The following is a 20639-nucleotide window of genomic DNA, read 5'->3' as shown; positions in this document are numbered from 1 at the left end:
AACCTTCACATCTCTTTCAAGCTCCCAGTGGCACCCCTCCCCCAAACTTTCCAGCTAAAGACCAGGTCATGTTTCACTGAAAACACTGAGGCCATTTGCTCCGGGCTGTTTGTCCCTTCTCGTCTTATATCCCTCTCATATCTCATGATCTCAATCTTCTTTAGTCTCTTATGAAGAGTTCTCCCTCCTCCTTCCCAAGGTCAACCCCTCTACATGTACATCTTATCCCATCCCTCCTATTTGCTAAAGTGGATTATCCCCACTGCCATCCTAGTTCTCTGTGATCTGCAGTTTTTTTTGACTCTCGTCCCATTGCCTAAAAAGATGCTTGTGTCTCCCTGCTCTCAAAAAATTCTCACTTGTTATCATCCTATACTTATCTTCCCCTTCTTTGCTAAAATTCTTGAAAAAGCGATCTCTACTTAGTGCCTTCACTTATTTTATTCTTTCTCTCTTCTAAATTGGTTTCCCAATCTCATTGTTTCACTGATATTGTCCTCTCTATTTATCCTCAAAATATAGAACTCTAGTTTTTCTTTGGAGTTTCAATCTCTTATTTCCAAATGCATTTTGGACTGTTGGGACCCAGTGTGTCATAGTCATCTCAAATTCAGCATGTCCACAGCAGAGTTATTTATCTTCATCCCATCCTACCTGAATTTCCTTTCACTGTTGAGGATGACACGATCCTCCCATTCTCCCACATTGTCCATTTCAGCATCCCCCTCGGTTCCTTACGTTAACTCACCCTGCATAAGCAATCGGTTGACAATTATTGTCATTTATTTCTCCGTAATATCTTTTAGATGTATCCCGTTCTACTCACGTGGCCAGCACTCTGCCCCAGGCAGAGTGCCCAGAGTGCCCTCCTTATCTTAAGTCTCTCCACACTCCAGTCCATCCTCCATAGACCTGCTGCCAAAGGGATTGTCCTGAAGCTCGGTCTGCCCATCTCACTGCATCTCCCTATACCTGTTCAATAAAGCCCTATGGCCTCCTGGATCCAATATAAACTTCTCTGTTTTGCATCCTTACAACATGCCTCCTTTCTAGTTTCCCAGTCTTCTGATGCTTCATTTCTTTTTTAATGGCTTAACTTTCCCTTTATTATTTTTTTTCTTTTCACTTGTTATTCTTAATGCTGTTTACTTCTTTTATTATGAAAACATTTTATTTACAAAACATATGCATGGTTATTTTTCAACCTTGACCCTTGCAAAACTTCTGTTCCAAATTGTCCTTTCCTTCCCCTCACCTCCTCCCCTAGCTGGAAGGCAGTCCAATACATGTTACATATGGTAAAGTATATGTTAAATCCAATATATGCATATATATTTATACAGTTAACTTGCTGCACAAGAAAAATCGGGGATCAAGGAGGATCAAGGAGGAAAAAAATTGAGAAAAAACAAAATGCAAGCAAACAACAACAGGAAGAGTGAAGATGCTATATTGTGGTCCACACTCAATTCCCACAGTCCTCTCTCTGGGTGTAGATGGCTCTCTTCATCACTGAATAATTGGAACTGGTTTGAATCATCTCATTGCTGAAGATGGCCGCATCCATCAGAGTTGATCATCATGTATAGTCTTCTTGTTGCTGTGTATAATGATCTCCTGGTCCTGCTCATTTCACTCAGCATCAGTTCCTGTAAGTCTCTCCAGGCCTCTCTGAAATCCTCCTGCTGTTTGTTTCTTACCGAACAGTAATATTCCATAGTATTCATATATCACAATTTATTCAGCCATTCTCCAACTGATGGGCAGCCACTCAGTTTCCATTTTCTGGCCACTACAAACAGGGCTGCCACAAACATTCGTGCACATACGGATCCCTTTCCCTTTTTTAAGATCTCTTTGGGATACAGGCCCAGTAGAGACACTGCTGGATCAAAGGGTCAGGCTTCACTTCTAGCAATAGCAGCCTATATGTTGCTTCTCACGCCAGCTAGCCATTCCCCACCTCTGTGCCTTTGTCCTGGCTGTTCCCCATGTCTGGCATGCCATGCCCTCTCTCCTCACTTCTACTTCTCGACATTCCTGCCTTTCTTCAAGTCTCAGCCCCTCAGCCCCCTGAACTTTCCCTTCTTTTCCCCACCATTGATGGCAGACCTGTTTGTATTTTAGCTTTTCTTTGTGCCCCCAGTGCCTAGCACAATGTTTAAAATCATAACTTTGCTCACCCTCGTTGTGATCTCTTCGTGGCCAGTCTTTCTGTGTTGTGGTCTTTACCCCAGTGTGTCTTGATGTTAGTGGCCTGAAACTGTGAGGGTCAAGGGAGGAGAACAAAGGTGAGCCTGGGCTGTCGGCCTCCCACGATCTCTCGTGGCTCACCCCCGACTTAAAGGTTTATTTTTATTTCTCCAGAAGAACATAAAATCTGGATTTTTCTGAGATCACGGGCCCTTCAGTGTAGCTGTGCTGCTGTCCTTCCTTGACAACCTAGGTTACCTAGAACTTCCAGGCATTGCTTCCTTGGGATTTTTGACCTGATTTCCCTATGGGGAGCCTGTTTCATCTGCTACGGCCTCCTGACAGCTCAGGCTGGATAAAATTGGCCACCTTCACTGGCTTGCCATCCTCTGGGCTACTGGAGGATGGGAGTTCAGCTCAGTCCCTTCCCCCATTTCCTTGGCAGCAGCAGCCAGGCAGCATGATGCTTGGAAACAGGTGCCCATCTCACAGATTTGGAATCCCTTGACCATGGTGACCAAACACCAGGGTCCAAAGGGGTATGGCTTCTTCCAGCCCATGAGGAAGGCTGGTCCTTCTGGGTTCAGTGTTTTGACTTCATTGTGATTGGGCCCCACAGCTGGGTGAGAATATTGCATCTGTACTGCTGTGAATCCCGGAGCTTATGCACCACAGAGAGAGTTGTTCCTTCAAGATCCTCAGGCATTCTTCATTTTCGTTTGCAGCCTTCTGTTCAGGGTGTGGCCGTCACCCACTGGGCAGCATTTGATTTCTCCTAGAACTTATGGGTTTAAAAGTAGAAGGGGCACCAGAGGCCTCTAAATCTAGCTCCCTCATCTCATTTATAAGAAACTAAGGTCAGAGAGGGGAGGGGACTTGCCTGAGGTCATACGATGAGCAATAGAAGAGCTGAGATTTTTATTCAGAAAACAGGGTCATAGGAGCAGAAATTCACAGATTTAAGCTGGGAGGGACCTCAGTGGCCACTGAGTCCAAAGCCTTCATTTTATAGAAGAGGAAACTGAGGCCCAGGGAAAGGAAGGGACTTGTTCAAGATCACACATAGGATCATAGTTATACAGCTGGAAGGGACCTCATATTACCTAATAAAGATCAAAGTTACAGTGAGCCTGAGTTGGGCTTGTAAATTGGAAAATCTTATTAACTGAGCTGTTCTGCAATGAGATATCTGTGTCTCCGGAGAAACAGAGCCTGCGCAGCTACTTGCCAGGGATGTTTTAGAGGCTTTCTGATTTCAGCCTAGGCAGCTTCCTCAGAGGTCCCTTCCCAGTCTCAGACCTGATTCTAGACTCTATTCATGCTAATTTTGAAAAGTCTGTCAAAGCTTTTAAAAATGAAATATCTTTTTGTATCTGTGCCATTCTACTTTTGCGTATTGGAATAATCCCATAAGGCAGGTCAAGCTGGTCGTGTTCCCGCCATCTCTCTGAAGGGTCTCTGAGCCTCTCTGAGGCTCAGTGCACCTGTGAGTTTATCAGTCACAAAGTACCATCATGACTATGATTAGTGCCCATGACTTCCAACACTCACACTTGAGTTTCTTTCTATTCCGAGGGCGGTGTTTAAAAGGCCATTTTGTTTTTAATCGCTTTGAAGATGGCAATAGTGATAGCGTGTTGGGAAGGAGTCCCCCGATATGAACGTGGTATGGTGGAAAGAGCCTTCATCCTGATAACCAAAGAGCCTTGAGTAAAAATGGTGAAGAAGCAATTTGAGATTGGTTATTACCTAAAACTTCCTCCCAGTGTGGGTTGCCCCAGAGAGAAATGGGCTCCTTCCCTTCCCCCGGTGGGAGCTTTGGTTCCAATCCTTGTTCATGTATGGATTGAGCTGGCCGGGTCTTGTAATCTCTTCCTGCTCTGGGGTTCTGTGATTTGCTAGTTCCCATCCCCTCAATAACATATATAAGCTTTACAACTTGCAGCAAATCACTTGGCTTTCGCTGCAAAATGACACTCATCTGTCAGTAAGGATTTAGTAAGCACTTGTTCTGTGTCAAACTCCATGCTCGGTGCGGGGGCTACAGAGAAAGGCAAACATTGCTCATGTCCTCATGGGGCTTACATGGAAGAGAAAACACGTAAATAACTAGGTACATATTATATATTCATATATCTAGATATAGCCATATATGTGTACATACACACACATGCACACACACACACACACACACACATTGAAAGTGGAAGAGAATCTCGGAGGAAATGTCTTTGGCAGTGTGGGGGAAGGGGAGACTGAGAAAAGCTCCCACAGAATATGGGCTTGGAGCTGTGTTGAAGGAAGCTGGTGAAACCAAGGTCAGAGGTGAAAGAGGAAAGCGTTCCGATGGCGAGGGACGGGCAGTGCAAAGGATGATTGGGAGATTGTGCTCTCTGAGGACTACAGGTGGGCCAGCATAACTGCCTTATAGACTGTGGAGTGGGCAATAAAATGTAAGCAGACTGGAAGTAGAGAAAGAAGCCAAGATATAAAGGGCCTGGTCTCCTAACAGAGGTCCTGGAGGCAATAAGGAAGCACTGGAGTTCCTTGAGCAGAGAGGTGACAGGGTCAGATCTATTGTGCAAATTCTTTAAGCACTTCCTTTATGTCAGACTCCATGCTAAGAGCGGGGGCTACAGAGAAAGGCAAAAATAGTCTGCGTCCTGGAGCTTATGTGGGAGAGAAAACATGTAAATAACTAGGTACATACACTGCATTTACAGGATTAGCGAAGATAATCTCAGAAGAGGTGTCACCGGCAGCTTGGGGGAAGGCAAGGCTGAGAAAAGCTCCTGCAGAAGGTGAGTTTAGAAAAATGATCTTGGTCTCTGTGGGGAGGATGGCTTGGAGTGAGGAGAGACTTCACGCAGGGAGATCACTTAGTAGTCTATTTCAGTAGTCCAGGTGAGAGCTGATAAGGAGCCAGAGCAAAGAGTCGGGGGTAGAGAAAGGGAACACACATGAGACATGTCATCAAGGTAAAAAATGACACAATTTGGTAATGGATCAACTGCATGGGATCAGTGAGAGTGGCGAATGGAGGATGACGTCAACATTCCCAGACCGTGACTGATAGGATGGGGCCACTTTTGACAATAATAAGGAAGTTCAGAAGAGGAGAGGGTTTTGGGGGAAAGTTAATGAATTGTTTTTGGATATACTGAGTTGGAGATGCCCATGGGACATTAAGTTTTAGTTGCCCAAAAGGCAATTGCATGATTGTGGCTCAGGAGCAAGACTAGGGCTGGATATAGAAATCCTGGAATCATCTACAGACAGATGATGATCCTATAAGGATGAAAATCCTATGAGACATGAGCTGATTAAGAGATATAGAGACAAATGGGAAGGGAGCCTGGCACAGGCCTTGGGTCAGGGGGAAACCATAGGTATTGGTCATGACCTGGAGGATGTAAAAGAGCTTGAGGAGTAGTTGGGTAGGAAGGAAGGAAATCAAGAGAAAGCGGTATCACCAAAACATAGAAAAAAGAGAATATCCAGGAGGATTCAATAAGCAACTATGTCAGAGGCTAGAGAAAGCTCAAGAAGGATCAGGATTGAGAAAACTCCATGAGATTTGATGATGAAGAGGTCATTAGTAATTTGGAGAGGTCAATTTCAGTTAAACAATGAGTTTGGAAACCAGGTATTTAATGAGCATTTAAAGAATGTGAGAGAAGAAAAGTTTTTTACTTTTACACTGAATGTAAAAGATTTCTTTAAAGGGTTTGACCATAAAAGGGAAAAGAGTTAGAGGATCTTGGCTACCAGTGCAGTTGGATGAAGTAAGTGGGGATTTTGTGTGTGGGAAGACATGGATATGTTTGTAGGTAGGAGGAAAAGATCAACAATTAATAAGAAGATAGGGATTATGGGGGCACAATCTATTGAAGAAGACAGGATGAAATAGGATCACAGGTGAATGTAGAAGGGCTGGTTTGGCAAAAAGGGTCACCGTTACATAGGAGCCTGGATGAAGTAGGAGATAGTGAGGAAAGCTGGATGAGGGAGATGAGATGGGAAGAGAACATTCTTGGCCAGTGGTCTCAGATTTTGCAGTGATATGTGAACCAAGATGAGGTTCTTAAATGAGAATGTGAGGGTGAGAGGGAGTCATAGATGGCTGTGGAAGGAATGAGAAGCTCACAGGAGTGATGTGAAGAAACCAAGTGAGTCATTATTCTTATGTTAGGAAACTGCACAAAAGAATTATAATCAGGAAGGATTTTTTTCAATAGTATTTCATTTTATCTAAGCACATATAAAATTAATTTTCAATATTCATTCTTGTGAAGTCTTGTGTTCCAAACATTTCTCCCTCCTTTCCTTTTTTAAAATTAAAAAAAAATTTTTATTTTATTTATTTTATTTTTATTTAATAGCCTTTTATTTACAGGTTATATGTATGGGTAACTTTACAGCATTGACAATTGGCCAAACCTCTTGTTCCAATTTTTCCCCTCTTTCCCCCACCCTCTCCCCCAGATGGCAGGATGACCAGTAGATGTTAAATATATTAAAATATAAATTAGATACACAATAAGTATACATGACCAAACCGTTATTTTGCTGTACAAAAAGAATCGGACTCTGAAATATTGTACAATATTATTGTACAAAAAATATTGTACAATAGCCTGTGAAGGAAATCCAAAATGCAGGTGGCAAAAATATAGGAATTTCTCCCTCCTTCCCTTATACTAGTTTTTAAAAATCTACCAGAGCTTTTAAAAAATGAAATATCTTTTTGTATCTGTGCCATTCTACTTTTGCATATTGGAATAATCTCATAAGGTAGGTCAAGCTGGTTGTGTTCCCTCCCTAAGACAGCAAGCAAGCTGATATAGATTAAATATGTGCAATTCCTCTAAACATATTTCCACATATTATCCAAGAAAAATCAGACTAAAAGGGAAAAAAAAACACAAGAAAGAAAAAAAAAACAAGCAAACAGCAGCAAGCAACAACAATACAATAAAAAAGGTAAAAGTACTATGCTTTGATCCACACTCAGTTTTCATAGCCCTTTCTCTGGAAATGGATGGCTCTTTCTATCCCAAGTCTATTGGAATTGCTTTGAATCACCTCATTGTTGAAAGGAAGGACTTCCAAAAACATTTTATTCATCTTTTTGTTCTGCTGAAATGGAAAATCCACAGGACAGTGGAAAGAGTGTAGAGTGTGGGCACCTGGGCTAAAATCCTTTTTCTGAGGCTCATTTGATGTGTGAAATTTAAGCTTTCTGGGTCTCAGTTTCCCCCTTTGTAAAATGAGGGGGTTGGGCTAGATGTCTTCTGAGTTCCTGTCGCGCTCTAGATCTAGGAATCTGAGATTATAGTATCTAAAATCTTAAATCCTATTGCTAAGGAGAAACACCAGCAAATAAACAAGTCCTAAAGATAGAAGACACTGAATAAATTGTGTTAAGATGGATCCATCAGACCAGAAGGGGAGGTGGTAAGATAAAACTGCATTGGAGGCTGGGATAAATCCAGGACAGTGTAAGTCAGGGACTAGTGCTACCATATTTCACGAGCATCTTGACACTTCCAATGCTCTTTCTTTGCAACAATCCTGGGAGGTAGACAGTGGTGCAAACATCATTAGACACATTTTAAAAGTGGGGAGTCTGAGACTCAGGGAACTTAATAATAGATGAGATCTCCATAGCATTTTGTGGTTTATAAAGTACTTTCCACACAACTGATCACTGATAGAGCAGGTAAATATCTTTATCCCCATTTTATAGAAAAGGAAACTAAGACTGAAAAAGAGAATAACTTGGCCAAGATCACACAAGCAAAAACTGAGCTGTGTAAGCAGCAGAGCTGGGATCAGAACTCATTCACCCTGATTCAAATCTACTGCTTTTTCTGTCACACCATGGTACATTTTTAGTCCCAGTCCCACAAGGAGGCAACTGAGGTGCACAAAACTGACTTGCCCAGGGTCCCAATGCTAGAAAATACAAAACCAAGACTGGAATTCAGGTTTTCTGACTCAAAACCCAGTGTTTGGTTCCGTCTCTCGCCATCTCTGAGCCACTCTCACCTCAAGACAGTGCGATACAGGATCTCTTTGCTCTGCTTGATTGGGGACTAGAAAACCCAAGTCCAAATCTGAGCTTTGCTCTTTACCATCTCAGTGGCCTGAAGAAGGCCCATCTCCTTTCTGGGCCTCACTATAAAACCCACAGGGCTGCATTAGATCTGCCTCTATGATCCTATGTGGAACCTTAGGCAAGAACCTCCCATTCTTGGACCTCGGTTTCCTCCTCTGTGAAATGAAAAGGTTGGACAAAATGACCTCTCGGGTTCCGTTCAGGGCTGAATCTCTGATGCAGGATGACTGATAATGCCTTCAGTGGTGAATATCCATGGGACCCTTAGCCCAAACCAAGGAAGTTACAGGCAACGGGTCTCGCGCGTTTAAGCAGACACAAGCTGCCCCTCACTCCCATGGCCGCTGGGAGTCAATAGCAGAATTAGGTTAGGGTTAGACCTATCAATGGCAATGTTGTTTCTTGCAAGCAAAGATCAATGAGTAAGAATAAATACTCAGAAAAATATGACTTAAATGAGTTTGTACTTGCAAACAACATTTTGATTGGTAGCATTTGGTAACAGAAGTCTCAAGTTTCATGCTTCTGAAAAGTATTTTTTATTTTTTAAAAAGTGCTTTAATTAAAAAAAAATAAGTTTAGGGTTATCCATTGAGTTAGAGTCTTTACTGGGAGTTAATAGCAGATTTATCCTCTACCTAATGACCCTCTTCTAGGGAGCCACACACTACTGTCTAGGTCAGGGAAAATTAGGAGTTAACTACAGGGAAGAGGGTCTGGGAGAAAGCCCTGAAGGCTGCTGCCATCCCTGCTGTAGTGGGCTTGATCGGGAGGGTGGGGGGATGAAGAGATTTTTGTTGTTTTTTGGTAACATCCGACTTTTTGTGACCCCATTGAGAGTTTGCTTGCCAGAGATACTGGAGTAGTTTTCCATTTCCTTCTCCAGATCGTTCTACAGGTAAGAAAATGAAGCAAACAGGATGAAGTGACTTGCCCAGGATCACCCAGCTTGGAAGTGTCTGAGGTCACATTTGAACTTGGGATGATGAGTCTTCCTGCCTCCAGGCCTGGTGCTCTGTGCACTGCACTTAAATGATTGATGATCCTGTAGTCCTAAATCTCGTCCCCTCTCTGGGCCTCAATTTACTCCTCTGTAAATTGCCTTCAACATTTCTTCTAGATCTTGATTCATGATCCCATGATTCAAAGTCACCTCATCTACCTGGGCTGTTTCCTCTGCTGTAAAATAAGAGAGTTGGCGTAGATGACCTCTTAAGTTTTCCTCTCTAGTTCTAAATATAGTATCTTCCGATTCCATCTGGGTAAAGAAGCATTTAACAGAGACAAAAAGCTATTCTTTTACGAGTTCCCAGGTAGTTTGGGGCCAAGGCCCCAATTTTGTTAGGGCCCATATTTGTAAGGGGGCTATTACCTACTTCCTCCAGAGTTTTGTTAAAAGCTTGTTGAAATATAAGTGATTTTTTTAGTTCTAAGAGTCTAAAACAACTACAGAGAGAGACTCCTGGTATCAACCCCTGAGTTTGCCATTCCTCAAGGTAGGGAGGAAGTGTCATCGCCAGGGCAAGAAAGTAATACTTAAATGAGATGACAAATCTAAAGTTCTTTGACAAACCTTTGGGCACTATGGAAATGTCACTTATGATGATGAGTAAAGAGGAGGGGGTCTTATAGCAGAGGAGGCCTGTGTTTAAGGCCTGCCTCTGGCACATATTTATTGAGTGCCTTTGGTCTAGTCTCTCAGTTTCTCCCCACAATTAGACAGGTCACCAGTGGAAAGACTTTCCATACTGGGAGTCCATTGCATTAATAAAATCATAATCTAAATCAAATTTATCTTTATTCCTGTCACTATATCTTCTGTATGACATATCCAACATACATACCCACATTGACAAAGGAAATTTCTTTCCCTGGGAGTCCCTTCTGCCATTGAAATTACAGGTCTAGTCCCTTTCTCTCTCTTTAATTAATCATTTTTCCAGCCAGTGAGGACGATGTCTTCCTTGGGCCCAAGAAACACATAATTGCAAGCACTGCTCCTGCTCTCTGCTACTCTCCTGATCTCCACGGGATTAGGGGACTAGCAGGGGCGAGGGGTGAAGCGGCTATTCCCCATGGCCGGGTGCCATGTCACTGTTTTCCCTGGTTTGACCTGGGTTTGAAAGGCTGGGGCCATCCATGCCATTCCCCTAGGTGACTGACAAAAATGAATCAACATTCAGTTAATGGGACTTAAGTAAGCACCCACCCAAGCCCCGAGCCATATGCTGCAAATTCCGAGATAACCCCCCCCCCCCAAAATAAAATAAAATAAAATAAAAAGCCAGTAGCAATGTGGTGAGAGCCAAGAGAACAGTGTTTTAGACCTGGGCTCTGTCCTTAACTTGATATTGGGGGAGACTTTTCTCCTCTCTGGCCTTTCTCTGTGCTCTCTGTAAAAGAGAAGAGTTCAATGAAATGACCTTTTAGGTCTCTTCCAGCTCTAACGTCCTTTGTGTAAGGTTCCTTCATCCTGGAAGGTGTCTACATTCATCTCTGTGCACCTCACTATTCAGAATTTTAATGTCGATTTTAAATGCTTATTTAAACATACATATCTTGAACTCCAGGGAGAGCTTTGAACAGCCAAGGCAAATGAATGGTACAATGAAAATTGATGTGCTACAAACGTGGGCAGGGCTTACAAGAAGTCCAGCGGCAGTTTCTTATTAAGCCTCCCCAGCTATTGCCAAGTTTGAAGAAATTGCACTCGGATGTGCCAGAAAGTATATTAGATGATTGGGTGACATTGCTGACCGTGGGGGAAAAGTAACTATGAAAAAACCACCTCCCTACTTACCAGTTCTTCTTGAAGGCTTCCTCTTCCCCACCCCCTTTATTTGTTTTAAGATAAGCTTAAGCAATGCCTTTTGCTTTTATATTACAACATCATTGCCACTGTTGAATCTTCCCTTGTAACAAAGAAAACCAGTTGCCACTCTGGAGGTCTTTATTAATGTATGACATGTTCCGCCCCCACAGACCCTTTCTTCTCTCCTGAGGTGGATTCTATATTATTGCCTTAATTCCTTTAATGTTGCCACCTTTTACAGATGTACTTTGGAAAGATGCTTCTTTTTGTACAAGGTAACTAAGGAAATAGTCACCTTTGGCAGGGAGGGAGACGGTAGTTGGAAAGGGGATGAGGAAAAGGAAGCAAAGCAATCCTCTAGCACACTCGACAAGTAGCCAGCTAGATTTTTGTTTAAGACGTCCAGGGAGGGGAGATCCTGTTACCTCCCAAAGCAGGCTATTTTACTTTGGACAGTATTCAGTGGTGGTAAGTTTTTTCATTATATCTAGCTTAAGTTTGCATTGCAACAATCTCTATCCTTTGCCCTCTTCCATATGACCTCAGATATTCAAAAGCAGTTATCATATCCCCCTAAGCCTTCTTTTCACCAGGCTGATTAGTCTTCATATGGTTTGTTCTCAAGGCCCTTCATAGTCCTGGTCATCCTCTTCTGGGCTCTTTCTGGCAACATGGCACCTGCTTCTGAATACAGCACCCTGGAGGTGGCCCAACTAATAGCAGGATCATCTCCTTAGCCCTGGATATTGTGACATTCAATCCAGGCTGAGATCTTGCACTTGTAAACTTGATTTTTTGAATCCACGTGTAACTTTACATTTATGCTGTTGGATTTCATCTTGATAGATTCACTCCATTTTTCTGGCCTTTTGAAACCTTTTTCGATGGCACCTTCGCCACCCCGTATTAATTTTCATATGTGTCAGCCATAAGTTTGATAATGCCAGCCGTGCCTTTATTCAGATATAAAAATGGTAAGGAAAACAGGGCCAGTCACACCACTCAAATCTTTCTTCCAAGCTGACTTCTCCCCTTATTAAGCCATCATTCCCTCTCCTTCCTAGATTTACCCATGTGTCCATATCCTCTTTAATAGACAATGCTGTTCAATCACCTCTTTATCAATTCTGAGACTATTTTAAAAAATGAGATATGACTTTCCAGAGTCATATTCTGGTCCTGCCTTCTACCTTGGCTTGTCTCAGTAACAACTATGGTCACCAGTTTGCCTTCATTGGGGTATTGCCTATGCATTGGGGTATGTTTGCTCTGCTTGTCTAGTTCATCTGTGTTTTATGGACTTGTATATACAGATCTGAAGTCACATATCTTATTTCTGGCTTCTTTTTTAGATTTTTCTTCTCCTCTGAATTTCTAGGCATCTTACTGCTATTACTTTTCCTACAGTTGAGCTGTTCTTTATGGCTTCTAGCTTGGTAGCTATTTCTCCCCCTCCCTGTTCCCGTTCAAAGCCCCTTTGATTAGATTTGGAATACACCAGGCAAATACAATTTTACCAGCCCTCATCAGGTGCTCTTCATCCCTGGCCAAGAGCCTGTCATTTTGATATTTTAAGCTCTGGTCCAGAAATCTAAATCTTGTTCACAGACACCATCTTCTTCATCAGCTGTTGGTTTCCCATATCTTCATCTTTCTTCCCCAAACAACTTGTCTTCCATTGGAGGCAGCAATAAAAACACTCCCCATATTTTGGTCTTTCACATTCTTGCCCATGATTTCCTAATCCTCAGCAGAGTTCTGTAGATTCGTTATGGCCCAATAATTTCTCTCTCCTTCCCGTACCCCGGCCCTGCCACCAACATACATACACACCTTGACTTTCCAAAAGTAGAAAATCACGTGTCATCTGGTTTTGTACACTGCATGTACATGCTGCAAATATGGCCGACTTCTTTACTGGGAAAAGGCAGTTGGACCTTCCAGACTGGAAAGGCTTTAAATAGGCAAAGATGGGAAAAGGGGGCATTCCACATAAAGGGACTAGTACAAGCAACAGCTTGGAGTTGGGGAAAGCTTGATGTGAATTTGGAGAACATTTAACATTATAGTTGGGATGGTGCATGATGGGAGTGGGAGTGGGAGCAAGAAAGGTCTCGAAAATCTTAAAATGGCCTTTCAGGCAGTTCTAGAGAAGAGGAGGGTAAGAGAGAAGAAATTTTTAAGTCCCCTGATCTCAGAGGTAGATTCCTTCTCCAAAGGAAGTGGGAGAACTTCCCATGATGCATGGCTTCCCAGGGGTCTCAGCCCTCAGTTGCTCCATACCCTCCCATTGTGCCCCATGACAATTCTTAAGCAAAAGCACTAAACAAATGTTTTTTTTTTCCCTCTGAAGTATTCCTGACCTGCAAACAAGACAAATCTTTTTATTTATCATCTTTTAACATGGGCACCCTCAAATCAATTGGCAAATAAGCGTCTTAAATAATTCCATTCTTTCTATCGATGATTTGATTTTTTCTTTGGCTCGCATTCATATCTGGTGTCTCAGGTTTAACTTAAAAAGATATATGAATGTTAAAGGCACTTTATCTTGACCCCCCATGATTAGAGTTTTGCTCAGGAATATTTCATTAGAGTAAGAATTTCTGGACGTAAGGTAAAAATCTGTATTTTCAAAACATCATAGTCAGTTGCAGAATTTGTGTCTGCTTCACTATGATGGATAAGGACTGGGCCTATGCTATTTTGCAATAAGCAGACATCAGAGGAGCTTCGCTCTGGAGCTGGAAGGTGGAAAATGCCTGTAGGTGGTTCGGCTTGGTTTTCAGATATTTGTGAAGGAGACAGTGTGCTTAATCAAAAGAAGCTTGGATTGGAAATCAAGTGTTATAGATTGGACTCCTGGCCCTTTCATTTCCTCCCCTTGTGACCTTGGGTGGGCCTCGTTCTTCTGTCAGCTTTTCTTTCCCCCTCTCTGAAATGAGAGGGTTGGAATGGATGACCTCTAAGGCCCCTTCAAGCCCTCACACACTCTACTTTAGTAAATGGAGATAATGAGGTACTAATGTATACTATTGTTTGAGTTAGACCATTGGGTGTCATCTCTGATGAGTCATACGATTACAGGAATTACAGGAATAAAAAATGGAGCAATTCTCACTTGGGAATATCCATCTTGAGCTGGAAAGATCTCCTAGTCCCACACTTTCATTTAACAGCTGAGGGAACTGAGGCTGGAAGCGTGGAAAGAATTTGACCAGGGTCACACAGCATTACGATGCTAGTACTGGAGTTTTCGATGGCTTGTGTCGTGTTCATCAAAACTGCATGTAATGCACAAGTAGCAGAGTTTAAAGTAGAATCGAAATTAGAAAAAACAGTACCAGGATGCTCAGTTATTAGAGGTATGCATCTGAAAAGGAACCAGCAATCAGGGCACACAACTCCAGGTGAGCTGGAGGGGCCTCGAGGAGCTGCAGCTTCCTTGTCTCATGAAGACACCAGGCTGTTCCAGGCCCAGGCAGGAACCTCGAGAGTTTCTCCCAGGACTCTGCAGCAGGCACTGACAGGCTTTTCTTTCCCACTTTAATTAAATCAACACAGAGCAGGGTTGTAGAAGCTTTACTGAGGAATTAAGGGGGGGGAAGGAAATCAAACAAAACCATTTAGAGAGGGTGAAGATTACACTTACAAAAGTGTCAAGATCTTCACTTGATCCTGTCTGACGGATTCTGTGGGGTTGGACGAGGGCCGCTGCGGTATGGGAGAAAAGAACTGAGCATTGAAGGTAGAAAGAGCTGGATTCGAATGTTACCTCTCACACTGCCTATTTGTGTGGTACTCAACAAGATGGTTTTCCTGTTTGATCACCAGTTTCCTCATCTGTAAAACACAGGTAGTGATTCCTTTACTCCCTCCTTCCCAAAATGTAGAGTTCCAAGTTTCCACCCCCACCCTAATTAATTTAAGTGCAGAAGGCTCAACCAGTTAGACTGCCTCAGTCGGCCAATGACAAATATAAATGGGGGCAAACTAGTCCTTAATGATTTGGGGAGGCATACACTGTTTTGATCCTTGGATGGAAAAAGATGACGCCACATAGGAAATGGCTTGGGATTGGCTAAAAAACATCCAACATAGCTGTGGGACTATAACGTGAAGCCATTCACAGCACTGGGTCACTCTAGTGGAAGAGCTCCATCCAGGCCCCTCAGAGGGATCTGCTCACTTCTCTCCCCTCTATTCCTTGCCCTTCTGGACCTGTGTGAGGTCGGAAGATCCATTAGAGCCATGACAGATTCCCACTGCCAACTGGAAGCCAGTAACACTATTGGAGCTAGGAGCAGTGTCCCCAGGGCATACTGGCTCACAGCAGTGTCTGCATTGGGTGCTGCAGACAAAATAGACCTACTAAGTAAAGGTAGCCTCAGTGCTCTACATGCCTCTGACCCTCATAGTTCAATAGGAAGTTGTGCCTAATGGGAACTTTCTGAGAACCCCGTGCAGGCAGAAAAGGGCTACCTGTACTAGGAACTCTCAAGTTTACCTTTTGGACACATCTGGTCTTTAAGTTCTGAAGCTGCTACTTTCTTTCAGCTTTTATGAGAAGGTAGAATTTGCCCCTGCTTTAGGGAGGATGTTTCTGTGACAGATATCCTTGCTATACATTTTAGTAAATCTTCTTTCTAAAATCCAATTAAATTTGGGTGCTCATCCAGGAAGATCTGAACAATGAGGTTCATGAATGATATCCAGGGAGTACGAAGGCACAGGGACAGAGAACAGCAAGCAAGCCGTTATCATTGCAAGTAGTATGGGAGGACAGCCAGGTGGTGCTGCAGTAGACAGAGCTGCCAGCCTGGGGTCAAGAAAACTCATCTTCCCGAGTTCAAATCTGGCTTCAGATGCTTATTAGCTGTGTGACCCTAGTAAATCACTTCACCCCTGTTTTACTCAGTTTCCTTGTCTGTAAAAAGAACTGGAGAAGTAAATGGCCAACCACTCCAGTATCTCTGTCAAATGGGGTCCCAGAGAGTCAGACGTGACAGAACAACAAAAGTGCAGCAAGATGGAAAGATGGGAAGGAGCTTGTGGAGAATTTTAAATGTCATGGGACTTTGTGTTTGGTGTCGGAGCTAACACAGAGCCGCTGGAGTTTTTGAGCAAGGTAGTGACACAAGAAGAACTAGGACTTCAGTAAATTACTTTGGCAGTTGTGAGGAGGTTGGATTGAAGTAGGGAGAGACTTCAAGGGACTTGATTAGAAGGTTTTTGGAATGGTTTAGGCAATAGGTGAGGGATAAGGTCTTAAAATAGGATAGTGGCTTTGACTGGGGAGAAGGGGATTTATACAATCCATATTGTGGAGGCAGAAATAACAAGCTTAGGCAGCTGATTGTATGTGTGCAATAAGTGAAGAGTAGGGGAGGACAACAAGGTTGTGAACTTGGGAGATTGGGGGAATGGAGACCTTTGGGGAAAACGCAATCAACTCTGTTGTGGTCATGTTGAATTTGAGATGCCTGTCAACTGGAGATGTGGAACTGGAGTTCAGAAGACAGGCTAAGATGGACATAAAGATCTGGGAGTCATCTGCATAAAGATGATAAATGAACTCAGATCACCAACAGAAATAGCATAGAGAAAAAGGGAAGAAGGATCCGAACTGAGACTTGAGGACCACCCACAGTTAACAGACACGTCCCGGATGAAAATCAAGTAGGAAGTTAAAATTGAACGGTTAGGAAGATAGGGGATGTAGTGAGAAAGCAATGTCACAAAATCCCCGAAAGGAGAGTATCCAGTAGGGAAAATTGATCTAGAGGATCATATCCTTGATCAAAAGAGGTCAAGAAGAATGAAGACTGAGGGAAAAGCTAGTCAATTTGGCAATCAAGAGACCACTGATGACTTTGGGGAAAACAGTTTCAGTTGAATAAAGTAGTCTGAAGTCAGATTGCAAAGGGTTTACAGGAGAATGATAAGAAAGGAAGTGGAGGCACTGAATATAGACGACATTTGCAGGAGTCTAGCAGAAAACAGAAGTAGACACAAGGATGACAGCAAGCCTAACGATAGAATCAAATAAGGTCATTTTTTTTTTTTTTTTGCTGAGGCAATTGGGGTGAAGTGATTTGCCCAGGGTCACACAGCCAGGAAGTGTTAAGTGTCTGAGACCAGATTTGAACTCTAGCTCCTCCAGACTTCAGGGCTGGTGCTCTATCCTCTGCCCCATATAGCTGTCCCAAATAAGGGTCAATTTTAAAGGCTGGGAGGGAGCTGGGTGTATTTGTAGGCTGCAAGAACCAGTAGATAAGGAGAACCGAAGACTAGAAACAGTGAGGATGATATTGTGGCAATCAGCTGAAGAAGATAGCAGGGAATGGCTTGCAGAATGCATTGGAAGGATTGGATCTGGTGGTAAAGAGGCCCCACCTCTTTATTAGAGGCTTGAGTGAAGGAAGAGATAACAGATGATGATGTGAGAAGCTATAGGCAGAAGGGGGAGTAAAAGGGAGAAGTGGAAGCAGTAGTCCTCCCCTGAGGAGATCGGGAGGGATTGCTATGGAAAGCTTGAGGAGAGCTGAGAAGATCTGGCACAGCTGTTGTGAGGGAGCTAGGTAGGATGCCAGAGTAGGCTTTCTCTTACTTTAAAGATTAAATGACATAAAGTTGCAGTGCACCCAGTTGACTCAGTTTCATGATTCCTTGAGTTCTCTTCAACAACACGTGAACAAGAGAACTGTTGGAGGAGAGGCGAATGTACAGTTGAACAGGGTCATTGAGGGCATCGTGATTAGAAAAAGCACAATATGTCACAGTGAAGGGGCAGCGAGGTGGTGCTGCTGTGGATAGAGTACTGGACCTGATATTAGACTCCTCTTCCTGAGTTCAAATCCAGCCTCAGACACTTACTAGCTAGATGCCTCTGGGCAAGTCACTTAGTCCTGTTTGCCTCAGTTCCTTATCTGTAAAATGGACTGAAAATGGCGTACCACTCCAGTATCTTTCCCAAGAAAACCCCCAATGGGGTTGTGAGGAGTCAGACATGACCAAATAACAAAAATGTCACACTTAAGATGAAGAACAGGATTAGGAGTTGAAAGGAACTTCTAGATGATGTGGAATGAAGAAAGAAATGTGCAATGAAGGTAAGTAAAGAAAATTGAGTTTACTGAAGTTAAAAATCCAGGTATTTGAGAGAACAGAAATGTCCATATCTAATGTCATGTAGAGTATACACAGGAGTTGGGGTGGAGAAGAAGATCGTGAATCTAGCATTAGACTCATTACAATTGGAGGGGAAATGACCCGGGTGTTGGGAGATCATAGTCACCAGGATCTGGATCAGATGATAAATTTTGATAGGAGAAGAGATCAATGAGAGATTGCCATAGAGAAAGTTTCTGTAAGTGGCAATAGGGAACAAGGAGTATTCCGTCTCCCCCATCATGAGCAGTGACTAGGATGAGATGAGAGACGGTGTAACCAGTGCTGGAAAGGGACAACCTGGGTCGGAGTGTTGTCAGAAGAGACCCAAGAGGTCCAAAAGATGGAAGAAGTTGCAAAGATAGAGGTTTAAAATGAAAGGAAACTTGTTACTTATGGAGCAGATCTTCTGGCTCGCACAGTGGAAGGGCTCCAGGGATCTGAAGAAGGTCACTGTAAGAGTAGAGTTGGGGATGGATGATCCTAAGAGGATTAGGGAAAGGGATTTGGTCTCTGGTAGTCTAGGGGTCAGTATCATGGGGAGAGAGGTAGTGGAGCGGGGTGGGAGTTTGCTAACTATTGAACATGTTCAGGCAGAATATCCGTGCTTGGAGAAAAGGCCATTTGAGCTGGGTGGTAGCTCTGAGACTATCTAGTTCAGCTTCTTTTATGCATAAGGAAACTGAAGCCCATGGAAATCGGGTTACTCATGTAAGATCTCAGAGGTAGAGTCTGATCCTCAGTCATAAGAGCCAGAAGCACGTCAGAGGCCGTGTCATCCAAGCCTCTCATTTGCCAGGTAGGGAAAATGGGGTCCAGGGAAGTTGTAAGTTGCTAAGGTGATGGAGGCTGTAGGTGTTGGGGCCGAATCAGCGTTTGCACTGATCTTTTAACCTCCAGAGTCTGGGTTGTTTAAACTTTTCTTCCCCCCTGGTTGCTATAGGATATGATGTGATAAAGTTTTGACTTCCCCATACACCTGACGTTCAGCCTATTTAAAGAGCTGGAGATGATGCGAGCAGATGTGTCCGGTGCACATTTCAGATTTCTTTCCTTCTCTATTGATGTGACGCTATAGTTGGTTCCCAGGACACTCTGTTCCCCTAAGAAAGCGTTTCTCTCTCACGGTCTTCTCCTCTACTTTGACAGACGACAATATCCATTTCCACTGTGGTAGGGAAAGGGTCCCTTCATCCCTTGTGGTCATTGCTCCAGCACATTCTCTGCTTTCTCTGCTCCTTCCATGTTCTGTAGCGATTCTCTAGGGTCACTGGTGACCATGGCCTTATTTCTCTCCAGTGCCAGGAGGCATTCATTTTGTGGTTAATTAGCATCCCCAAGCAGCCGCTGCATCATGACCTACCTAGCAGGCTTTGTAAACTATGTGGGAGTTGACTGTCCTCTCATCCTCCTAACATAGAGCTCTTTGACTTCATTGTACAAGTGCTGAGATCAGCTCAAGTTTGCAGAAACCATCAGCTAGATGGGGCCATTGCCGACCCAGGGAATGGGCTTTTCTTTCTTTCTTTTGTTTTCTTTTTTAGCAAGGGCTGAGTCAAAAGCACTCTGACAAATCCTAGTATTTGCATGGGGCCTTTTAAGCTTTCAGAGTATCTTTCATATGATCCTAGGGATGTGCATTTCCATCTGAAATCTTAAGATTTCTCATGGATAGCTCTGTCCCAGGTGCTGGGGAGAGCTACAAAGTTTAGCTAAGACAATGTCCGGGTTTCCACAGAATTGATGGCTTAATACTGGATTTAGACCCGTACCCAGACGATTGCAGCACACGATTTCCTATCTCAGGTCAATGAGAGAAATACAGGTAAGATCTCTTTTAAAATGTAACAACCCATGTGCATTTTTGACCACCAACCCTGACAAGGTAAGCTTAATATCTTCAGATTTTTAAAGAGTGTTCCCCGCTGCCATGAAATCCCTGAACTTTCGACTCTCACGTTCCTTTACAGAAAATCAATATCGCATCAAAGGATATGCTTTATATCTGTGTTAGCTGGATTTTGGTGATGCTCTGAAATAGTACTGTGGTGTAGAAGAGTCACATGCCTGGAATTTGGGCTCAAATTCGGGCTGTCTCTGTTAGACGAGGGCCTTCTTTCCTCTGGGATTCCTCAATTTCTTCCTCTATGAAAAAGGGATGAAGGAAGATGACTAGAGGCCCTCTAAGGTTCTTTCCGGCCCTTAAGATCCCTTGTTCTCTTCTCAGATTGTATGCCCTTCACATCTCAGACTGCCCTCTTCCTTCAAGACTTAACTCAGGTCCTGACTCTCTTCTAAAGCCAGATCGAAGGTCTAGAGCTAGAATTCTTTTAAGTATCATGG

The sequence above is a fragment of the Sarcophilus harrisii genome, chromosome X, assembly GCF_902635505.1.
Source record: "Sarcophilus harrisii chromosome X, mSarHar1.11, whole genome shotgun sequence".
Taxonomy (NCBI): domain Eukaryota; kingdom Metazoa; phylum Chordata; class Mammalia; order Dasyuromorphia; family Dasyuridae; genus Sarcophilus; species Sarcophilus harrisii.
The sequence above is the reverse complement of the archived record's forward strand: the minus strand, read 5'-3'. Positions refer to the sequence as shown.